The sequence below is a fragment of the Mastacembelus armatus genome, chromosome 18, assembly GCF_900324485.2.
Source record: "Mastacembelus armatus chromosome 18, fMasArm1.2, whole genome shotgun sequence".
NCBI classification, from domain to species: domain Eukaryota; kingdom Metazoa; phylum Chordata; class Actinopteri; order Synbranchiformes; family Mastacembelidae; genus Mastacembelus; species Mastacembelus armatus.
In genome coordinates, this window is record NC_046650.1 from 15,977,778 (window position 1) to 15,988,746 (window position 10,969).

The window sequence follows — 10,969 nt, forward strand, 5'->3', positions numbered from 1 at the left end:
ATGATGCTCTTGTCAGGATCATCTTCAAGTGAGGCTCACACCAGGCAGTAATCATCTGCATTCCCTAAAACAATGTTTTCATAAGGTTTTAAACAGAAGCAACTTCACTTATTCCATATTAGTAAATAAATGTCACACTGCTCATATTTAGGTTTGTAGTAATAACACAAATATGTTTCATCAAGTATTTATACACACATTTAGTATACATAGTATACATTTAGTATACATCTTGCTGAGACACTAGTTACATCTGAATGTATTTCAGGTTCTCACCCTTTACTGTGAATGTGGAGGCACCTCCTAAGCTTTAATGTTATACCCAGATGTGTGTATGTTCCCAGAGAGATGGAGTCGTACAATTCGTCCCAGCTGTTCTCCACAGCTATGCAGAGAGACGGATTAACTTTATGACACAGCAGTGTGTTTATTGTCATTACACGATACATATCTCGTTATAACAAGAAAAGTATTGACAAGGCAAACTGCTTAAATAGCTGAGATGACGATAACAAGAAAAGAACCTACAGAGGAAATAGGTTAAATATACTGAGCAGTTGGTAAGTTTGTTTCTCCTCATTTAACAGTAACAAATATGATCGACTTAATCAAGACAAAGTGAGGAACAAATAGCTGCACTGGCTAAGGAATGAAGAGCACACAGTTTTTAATGACGTGTTTAACTTTTAAATTAAAAATGGTCTTAAAATGTGCAGCAACAAACGCATTTATAACGAGAGACGCTTGTTTAAAGATGACACTCGCTGCACGTTAATATCAGCTAATTCCTTATTGCTGAAAATGTACATACAAATATTTCCATGTTTACAGGTCAGAGTGAGGAATAAGAATAAGACAGACCAGCACCCACTGCGTCATTGGAAGGTAAATATTAAGATAAACCAAATCATTTTTACTCTTTAACTGTGATTCTACATTGATATATTGTATCTGCAGCGACGGTTCAGTTCTATTAGGATGTTTTAGAGGGAAGTCTGGGTCATGTGGCAAATGCAGGACAAATATATGTCAGCATCCCTTAGCCCCATGACTCTGCATGTTCTTCTCCAGCAGTTTTATTTGGAAATGGTGATAGTCCATTACTTTTGGCCTGACTGGACTTTAGTTCTCATTGGTTTCTAAGATCTGCCTAAATTTGAAGATCTGTCAGCCTTTGGTTTGTGTGTCAGCATCTGTCCTGTCCAGATGTTTCAGTGATGCAGAGGTAGCCATCCCAGGCCCACCACACATCTCTGTATTATTGTAATGCTGATTCATCACCATGTATGAAGTCAAGTAACAGTAACAGCTTCAGGACAATACTCATGTTAAAGCTGCCTAGACAGACTGGAACTGAACAAGGAGACCTGATGCTGTTAGGTTTTCAATCAGTCATATTTTATTACATTTTCAATCTGTGGAGCAGGAACAAGACGTTACTGAGGGCTACGACAGCAGAAAACTGTGTGTTTAACAATGTGTGTGAAAAACAACTGCATACTCTGGTCCTCTGCATCCTGGATCCTATAACAGGAGGCATAGTGAGCCTGCAGCATCAAACAATCAAAGGAAGTGTGTGTGTGTGTGTCGAAGCAGGGAGAAGGCCTGGTGAGACTCCAACATGAAAAGGATGCTGTGTGTTCAGCCAATCAGAAGCTGGGGGATACCATGTCATTGTGTCTTCCTCATCTGAGATGGTATGTTCCAGATCCTAATGGACTGAACACACCTGATCCAGGTAGAGCAGGGATAGTTGGAAAACAAGCAGGACAGTGGCCCTCGAGGACCAGGATTGGACACCCCTGCCTTAGTTGTTTCCATGGATGTGCTCGTCCTGTCCTTCCCAGCAGCTTCAGAACTTTGAAGACACTGTTGTTCCTCCTGCTGCCTCATTCCAGCATCTCCACCTCTGCATGAACCTGTTTTTCATAATTATTAAATACAGTCTTAATGAGACAAACTCACCTGACCTTTGTTGCTATTGTTTTCCACTTTTAATTACTAGCTGAACATTTTGTTTTCCTCTCCACTGTCACCAAGTGCTGCTCATAAGGGATTTGTTGGGTTTTTGGTTTTTGTCAAGTGCCTGGAGATGATTGACTTGTGATTTGGTGCTATACAAATAAAACTGCATTGAATTGAATTGAATTAATGTGTGAGCTGACCTGAAGTAGCCTGAAGTATTGTGTAGTTACTGAGGAACGACTGTTATTAAAATTGTTTCAGACCCAGAGAGACTTTAACCTGGTCTGAGCTGAGACCTGATCCAGTCTGCTGCTGAGGAAAACGCTGTTCTTGAAGGTAAGAAACATGTTTGTGTCTGTTCTCGTTTGTCATCACCATGATAGTAAAAAGGCTTGGTGAATGTAACGTCATCACGTCCTCAGGCTGTGATCCAAATACTGTTTGTCCAGCCCCAGGGGGCTCTGTGGGTCTGTAGGTCTGTAGGTCTGTGGGTCTGTAGGTCTGTAGGTCTGTGGGTCTGTAGCTGGAGACAATAGAAAAGTCTTCCAAGTGAAGGCTCCATGACACAACCATGAAAGTTATGTTTGTTTGTGCCCAGACTGAAACATAAATAGTTTCCTACTGAGTCATATTTCAGAATCAGAATGAGCTTCATTGCCAAGTGTCTGTGTACACTTGCACAAGGAATTTGTTTAGGTACATGGGGTTACTCCAGTGCAAACAGACATAGATACAAATAGAGGACAGGAGGGGACAAGGACTGTGTCTATTGAATTTTAATTCAATAGTCCGGTGAGCAGACAACAATCCAGGCCTTTTTACCAGTTTAAATAACTAAACCAGTAACATGTGATGAACATTCTGAGTTGATTAAAACTTGTTTCAGACCAAATCCAGATTAAAGCACAGACGATCACCAGACCTACTACTCCTACTGTTATCAGTCCAATATCAAGGCCTGTCATTCCCTGACTCGCTGATCGTCGTCCCACTGTTGGTCTCTGAGGTTCAGGTTCATCAGCAGCTGCTGTAAAACACACAGAGATACTTGTTGATACCTGTTCATGTCCAAATGTAACATCTGGACAGTTTGGGCTTGGACCTAATGATGTTTGTTGCCATGTGCAGCATGTGAGTGATATGATGTTAGAAAAATCATCGTAGTAAATCACACAGAGCTCAGAGCCTCAGTCCATCAGGTCCAGTTTATCACCACAGTCTGTCCAACAGGGACACACAAGGACACTGTTCAACTGGACTGAACCAACTTACCTGTGACTTTGAGGCGACAGCTGTTATAGCCTCTACCACCATCTGTCTCCACTGAACACAGGTACGGACCAGAGTCCTCAGTCCTGAGTCTGGACACATGGGATTTATTTACAAAAGTTTATACTTTAACAGACTTTTAACGCCACCTAGTGGAGATAAATCCAAACAGGAGCATTAACTCTGAAACTGGGTCCGGGTGTCCGGATCAAGAAGGACCAGCGCCTTGACCATTAAACCCGAAGAAAAAGAAGGAAAAAATGAGTCAACAGGTGCGGAGGCAGAGACGAGGGAAACCTGCAGACAAACGTCATTATTCACGTGAACAGGAGCAGGACCAGGGACCCAGAGTCTGGCAAAGGTGAGACACCGAGCGTTTCTTTAGCAAAGACACTTTGTTGGTGCGACCCTCCCTCGTTGTTTGTCTGCACCTGCTACAGGTGCGTGACGCCCCAACACACGGAGCAGCGTGGCCGCATGGCGGACTGAGCTTCAAGGCCTTCAGGCTCAAAGTGCCTCCTTAAAACCACGTCGGACCGAGACCAGACATCGGGTCTGCAACGTGTGGCTCCATAAGGGCCCTGAAGACTCGTGGACAAAGGTGAGCTTGTCCTTTAGATCAGTCAGGTGGAAAAATGTGTGGCGGCTCAGGGAGACCAGTCTTATCCATGAACCCTGTTAGCAGGGCCACCGATGGTCGGTTGTCCTGGGCCCACAATGACCCACTAACAGTTTTACTTTCCCTTCATAGAATAGAAATAAATAAATAAACAGAACAAAAACCAAAAACCAGTTTATTGTTTCCAGTCCATTGTCATTTGTCATAGGTCATGAGGATCTACTGGAGCCTGTCCCAGGTCTCTTCAGGCACAAGGCACAGACCAGATCACCTGGACAGCTCAGCAGACCAATAATCAGTTGTCTGTAATGTTGAATGTCTTGTCATATCTCATATGTGTCTGTACCAATAATCAGGTGTTTGTTGTGACGGCCTTGTCCTTTCTCATGTCTCTCCATTTCTGTCTAATGTCTAATTCTTTCATTTCCACCTAATTAGAGGTGGCTGGGCTGGTGGTGCCAAGAGAACTGGCCTTTGGCTTTGGCTCCAATAGGCCTGTTGGTGGTTGTTGATGGAGTCAGTGCTGCTAAAAGTCCTGATATTGTACCAGGAGGTCTGACTTGTCTGGTTCTGGCTCCATTAGGCCTTTAGGTTGTTGTTGTTTAGATGTGGCTGTGTCACCTGTACAAGGAGGTCTGACCTGTCCTGGTTCCAAAAGGCCTGTTGGTGGTTGTGTATTGGACTTGGATCGGTCAGTAGTCTGACTTGAGTCTTTCATCAGGGAAGTTGAGCTTCAGTCCCATACAGTGACTTGAGACTTGGACTCTGAGATTTTGGACTTGGGAACAATCTTTGTTTGACGTTTTAGTGCATCAACATGAAGGAGAAGAAATATCTTTTCCTACAGTCAAAAACCAAAGCTCTTTATGAAGCAGCAGGACTTGGAGAGTTGCAGAAACAGCTTCCTGACTGTGAACCTTCCTTCATATTTAATGTTGGAGTTTCTAGAAGTTCCAGCTCTGTACATGGAGCGTGTGGCTGTCATGCTGTCGTCCTGCAGCCTTGTTGAGCAACGTGGAAGCAGCTAAATCCTTCAAAGTAAAAGCCACTGAAGCCAATGATCCGTTTGGCTGTGAACCAAAAGGCTGGTGGATCCAGGCCACCAGGAACAGAGAGGTTAGTCCAGAAACCACCAGGTGGAATCATCTCACAGCAACAACCTGCTTTATTGGACAAACTGGTTTTATTTGACTCCAGTTCAGACTTTTATTGTCTTCATTCACAGAATGAATTAAAACAGACAAAACTAAATATATGAATCTAAAGTTATTTCACAGAGAGACAATCCAGATCAGTGTTGTTCTATTTCCAAATGTCCAGTTTCTGTACTGACTCCAATATCACACTCACACAGTGAGTCCAGCTTATATCCTTATATCCCTCTGCTGTCAGTGAACGCACCACAACAGACCTGAACACATCATTCCATCCAGCAGGAGACAAGTGCAGGACAGAAATATTAATGTTCTATGTTCTTATGACAAATGAGTCTCAGCTTTAAATGAAACAGCTACAATAGAAATAGCAGAGATTCTGTAAATATGGTGAATGTGTCAGACCTGCTTCTCGGCATTATTCCAATAAAGTGAGCACAGTGCACGTTTGACATCTGTCTAATAGCTTTGATGAGAAGTCCTTTCAAAATAATGGACCAAGTAAAGATGGAGAACGCTGTTTCCTCCATCAGGTCCATTATTTTTCTGTATCAGCTGTGTGTTCTGGCTTTTATACTATGGCCACTTCCTGAGCAACAGGAAGGAAAAGATGTGTTTTTCTGTGTTTTCTTCTTTGAAACATGGAACATACATGAAGCATCAAGTTGCTGCTCAGGTTACCTGCTGGTTTGTCTGATGTGTCCTGATGTGCAGTTTTCTGACCTGCAGCCAATGACAAACCACTGATTTCTGTCTGAGCTGGAAAATGGACTTTAGGGTTGGTCTGATTCTGGTGAACGAACTGGTTCCTCTGATGTAGAACCTGAGCTGTAATTTGTTTCATTTCTATCTCTGGACTCTGGATTTGAATCTTTTTTTCCAGTCTGATCCTTTTTGAACCAACAGTAACACACAGTCAGTCCAGCTGCTGCTGCTGTCAGTCCCAGTCCACAGATGAGGCCAATCCTGCTCCGACCTGCTGCGTCTGGTCTCTCAGGTTCTCTCTCAGGTTCAGACCAGTCCCTCGCTGCTGTAAAGAGACAAATCAAATCTGTGTCTTTCATGTGAAGAAACAACTTTTCTGCAAGAAGGACGTGAATCAGTTCAGTTCAGGCAGAGCAGGAAGGATTGTAGTTTCCACAATACTTTTCTTCTCTGATTCTTATTTAGCAAAAAGCTGCTGAAATGAATCTGTGAGGAAAGTTTCACTGAACCAACTTACCTGTGACGTTGAGGTGACAGCTGTTATAGTCTGCACCATCATTTGTCTTCACGTCACACAGGTACAGACCAGAGTCCTCAGTCCTGAGTCTGGACACATGAAGTCTGACTCGTCCTTCTCTGAGGACGTCTTTGTCAAACTGGACTCGTCCTGAAAACTGTTTGTCCTGAGACTCTGGGACCTCAACACCCTCATGTAGATGAAACACGGTTGGGCCTTTGTCTTCATTTAACAATTCACAGTAGATGTAAACTGCTGAGAGAGACATGTGAGCTGTGGTTGTGAAGGTCCAGTCCAGTGTGATGTCGTGGTTCTCCTCTGCCTGATAGGAGCTCTGTGTCACATTCACTACAAATGTTCCTGTTGAGGAGACACAGGGGGAAAGTGACGACCACACACACTCACAACTTGGATTATTTTGGATTTCCAATTGATTTGAGTTAGTGGATAAAAACTGACCCCAGGTAAAGGGGGTCAGGCTGATGAGCAGCAGGATCCAGCAGACCATCTTCTCCTGTCAGAGGAGACAGAGCTGAAGAGTCACAAACATGAAAAACCTGCAGTTTGTTTTTCTCTGAAAACATTTCACATGTTAAAGTCTTCAGTGTTTCTGCCACAAGGTGGCGCCAGTTTCATTCTCTGTCAGTGAGGATGGAGAATAAGGTTGAGACTGATACATGGAGAGGAACCTGCTGCAGACTGGGACTTAGATGTGCAGACTGTTAACTTCAGCTGAAAGTTGAAACTTCTTTTACTGTGTCCACCTCAGTCCTGACTCTGACATTAATCCAGGTGGTTAAGCTGCTTTAAATCATCTCCTAAGTCTGAACTTCACAAAGAAGTGAACTAGGCAGTTATTTGGGCCCTTGGCAACTCTTCTAATGTAGAGATGTCTTGTTATAAAAATAAATTATATATTATAAATTCTTCTTTGCGGCCCATGTAGGATTAGTCCAGACCTTATAGGTTTCCTCTTCCAGGTATAAAAACCTGTGAGAACATCATTGGTGTCTTTTATTGCAAACTGTGGTTCCCTCCATGTTCCCCGTCACAGACTGTTTTTCTCATTAATATTAATATTTCCACCCGATACTGAGGAGGCTCCGTATGAAAGTCACGTTATATACGTGATTATTCTGAGAGTCCGTGAACACATCCTGCTGCTGGACACGACATTTAGCGCTGGTCCTGTGCACAGATGCCAAACCATCTACTTATGATTGCTGGGCCCGTCCAGCTTCTTTCCGGACATTTAAAAGAGTTTATACACAGCAGGTTTATATAAAAATGATAAAAGTATCTAATAGTCATGAAACAACACTGATATAAAAACAGACACTGCAACAAGCCGTATGCTACAACGACTCCTGTTAGAAACCTTTGTTTACTGATGTCCTCAGGTTATAATAATAATCAATAGCTCTGATATCAATGGGCCCAGCTTTGAATTTGGACACAGCGACTGGTCACATCAGTTAGAAATCATCCTTCAAAATAAAGTAATAGGTAGAAATAAGAGCAGAGGAGAAAGTATAGAAACTTGTTACCTTGTGTCTTCTGTCCAACCGCAAAGGTCCAAACCTGGGAAAGTTCTTTTCTTTATCATGTTGGAAATACCTGGTCCACACAGAGACTGTCCTGTCTGTTCATGTGCTGGATCTTATCTTAGAGCTAAGACACCACTCCCATTGATGAGAGTAAACGTGTCAAAACTTGTTCTTCAGTTCTGTGGTTTACCCAGTTCAAATGTTTTGTGTGGATAAAATCTGAAGTTGTACCTGCAGCTGTTCCTCATGTTTCACTATGTCAGAGCCTCTTTATTCCTCTGAGCTGCAGCTTTTTCTAACTGGTTTTGGTTTTACTCTGCATCACCACGTCCTCACCACTGTGGACACTAAATTTCTGCATTAAAGACATGCACCAAAACACAGGACAGGTCTCATGTTTTCACATCCTGGTATTATGAGGGACCAGATCATCAATTAAGGAATATTGATCCACATTAAATTCATACATTTATTGATAAGACACCAAATTAGCTTCATTCCTGTTCCACCAAGGTTGATTTCAGATCAGTGGATCAGCCTCTATAACAGAACATGTTCTCATGGAAGTATGAAGCTTGTTGTCAACCTTGTTCTTGTCAAAGCTTGTTGTGGCTTCCAGCATAACTGAACACTGAGCAAGTGCTCTGACCAAACCTGCTCCACTGCTCTGGATGTGGATGTTATGTTAGTAAAATGTTCTGGGAGCTGCAGGTCTGATCACGTCTTGGCAAAGATGCAGCTGTAACTGATTTAATGTCATTCTTGGGCGGAGCAGATGAAAAGGAGATGGTTTGATTTATTAATGTTTTTCACAGCCTCCTGACTTGTCTGTCTTCAGATCACATGACAAGAACTGAAACCTTTTAAACATAAACTGTTCAGTCTTTTTATTTTGTTTATATTTTTAATGGAGACTTTTAGTGTCTTGATGAAAATATCAAATTATTAGATAAAAGTTAAAGGTTGAAAAAGCTGCAGCTCAGAGGAACAAAGAGGTTCTGTCAGCTGCAGGTTCTTTGTTCTGTCTGTTCCTGTTAATGTGAACTACAGTATCTCTGTGTTTTACAGCAGCAGCTCCACCTCAAAGTCTTTGTTTTACCGAACCTGCTGGTGTGTCAGTAAACGCCTCGTCAGTGATCAGACTTTGACCCTGTTGGTCCATGAGGCAGCTTTTCCCTGAACACAGTCTGAGCTCTGAGCTTCTGACCTGTGTGTTCATTACCTGAGGGAAACACACAGGTCTGGCTGGAGCCATTAGGATTAACAGGACCACCTTTCTATCAGAGCACTGGATCAAGACCTGAGTCCTAAGTCCTGCAGACAACCCAAGATTAATTCGTGTGGACTCATCCTGTGTCACACTGTGTTAATGGACTCTGCAGTGTGTTGGTACAAATAATGTTTGTATCCTCTTTCAATTATTTGTTTCAGTTCTCACTAACAGAAAAAGTTTCTTCTTTGATTTCTGAGTCCAGTCCAGAAACCATATCAGGTCCTCTCATAATACCTGTTCTCTGTTTCCTTTATCACTTTTGTTATTAAAACCAACTCTGCAGTGTTTTTGCTCCAAACCAGATCCAGAGGCTGGTTCTGAATCTGAGTCAAAGTGTGAAGACCATAGAGACCAGCTGCTTTGCTGCTCCACTTTGTTCTGCTTCAGCTGAAACAACAGCTTCATAGGAAACTGTTCTATAGAGGAACCAGTGAGTCTGTTCTCTGCTCGTCCATCCCTGTGTGGTTTGGTTCAGCAACCACAGAGCAGTGCACATCCACTGTGTGCACCGTGCACGTTAGGGTTTGTTTCTGACACCGTCCTACATAGGTGCGTCTCATGTGTGTTGTCAGGTTTAAACTCCTGAGACGGGAAAACCTGCACAGTCCTCGGTGTCGCATCCAGATTTGGTGAACGTGTCTCTTCTGATGATGCTGCTGGTTTCCTTCCTCTCATTCTAACACAAATGTCCTGGAGCAGAAAGTAGCAAACACTTCACTGTTTCTAACGTCCCATTTAATGATCATTGAATCATTTGGTTTGTCCATAATGTTCAGAGCCAAATCAGAGACATTCACAGACTGTGAACCAAAAGGTTTTTCCCAAAGCAGCAGAGTGAAGCTGATGTCAGAGGTGTCTAGATGTTTGTTGCACAGAAAGATCAAAACACTAACAGAGTTGTGTTTCTATGTTCTGTGTTTCTGTTGGAGGCTTTAATGATGGAATAATGCAAACAGCAGCTTAAACATGTGTCAGTCCATAATCAGCCATGATGGACACAATAAGATGAAAATCCTGAGTTTTCCAAAGGATGTTTTTAGTCCAGTCTGTTGGAACATGTGAGCCCTTGTTAGGAACAAAGACCAGTTTATAAATCTACAAAAACTTTACTTGCTCTTTGCTGCTTTTTGTTTCTCGCAGCGTTTGTGAGCCATCGAGATCATTCGGTGGTCGGATAAATGCCGGAACGTGTCCGTGTGCTGTGTTAGAATAAGGGCATTGTAAATCGCTGACTGTGTTATGAGAATTGTCATTTTGCAGACAGATTTATGTAAAGGGGGCAACCAGGCATATCACAGTTAAGGATGTTCTCTGTTTTTCTGTGCAAATCACCAAGACATGTGAATATATGGATGTGAACTCTGTATGAACTTTGAAGATAGCCTATGTTTCAACTCTCCCCTATTGTGTAAAGTGAGACGGTGCCTGGAAGTCATGTAACCACATCACATATAAATTAAAGTGTGCTAGGTTGGACTCTTTGCTGCAGCCGGGGATAGCATCGAGTGTGCATCTCCTAAAAGTCACGAGCTCAACCTAGAACAAAGAAAAGAAAGTGTCTGTGTAGATGTTTGATTAGAACCAACATGCTGGTTCTTCTTCCTGTTGGTAGCTGTGGAAGAATCAGTCCCCTAGAGGAACAAGTTGGAACCAGCTTTCCTCAGGTCAGAAACACCTGATGTAGCATTTAGGAGATCAGCTGCCACCTGTGAATGTATGAGGAAGGTTTCATAGATGGTTGAAGGCAGGATAAATATCACTTTACATTTTCCAACTATTAACATTCATTTGAATCCCAGTTATTAGGAAACGTGTTGAATCGTTTCTTTGTGGTTACACAGTTACAGGAAATGTTGTGTGTCATTTTGTGTAGTTTTGTTGGTTGTTGTGTTTGATTTCTATGATTCTTGTGTGGAGACA